Genomic DNA, 366 nt, shown 5'->3' with positions numbered 1-366 from the left:
CAACTGTATCTGCGTTCTAAGGACACAGATACAGTTGACATCAGGACATGCTGCAGTCCTCCAGATATCATGGGACAGTTGCCAAAATCTGGGACTGTCCCGCCAGGTCTGGGACTTGAGGACCTAGTAGGGTTGCCACCTGGATAATAAACCACCAGCAGGAGGCCACTGCTGGTATTTAAAAGTGTAACTGTCAAGCAGGTACTAGTGCACGGTATGGTAAAAGGTGGAGCTATAAAAAGAAGGGAAACACAGTCAGTCAGAAAGTCATGACTTCAATCACTCTGCAGAGAGCCCGGATAGCTCAGTCGGTAGAGCATCAGGCTTTTAATCTGAGGGTCCAGGGTTCAAATCTCTGTTTGGCCG

At 48.6% G+C, this 366-nt stretch overlaps 1 non-coding gene across 1 annotated transcript; it reads left to right on the top strand.

The window, feature by feature from the left end:
* Positions 1-293: 293 nt before the first annotated feature.
* TRNAK-UUU lies at positions 294-366 on the top strand. Its single transcript has one exon. It is a non-coding gene; the product is annotated as a tRNA-Lys (tRNA).

The sequence above is a fragment of the Bufo bufo genome, chromosome 1 (assembly GCF_905171765.1).
Source record: "Bufo bufo chromosome 1, aBufBuf1.1, whole genome shotgun sequence".
Classification (NCBI taxonomy): Eukaryota; Metazoa; Chordata; class Amphibia; order Anura; family Bufonidae; genus Bufo; species Bufo bufo.
Note: the sequence above shows the minus strand (reverse complement) of the source record. Positions and strands in the feature narration are given on the sequence as shown.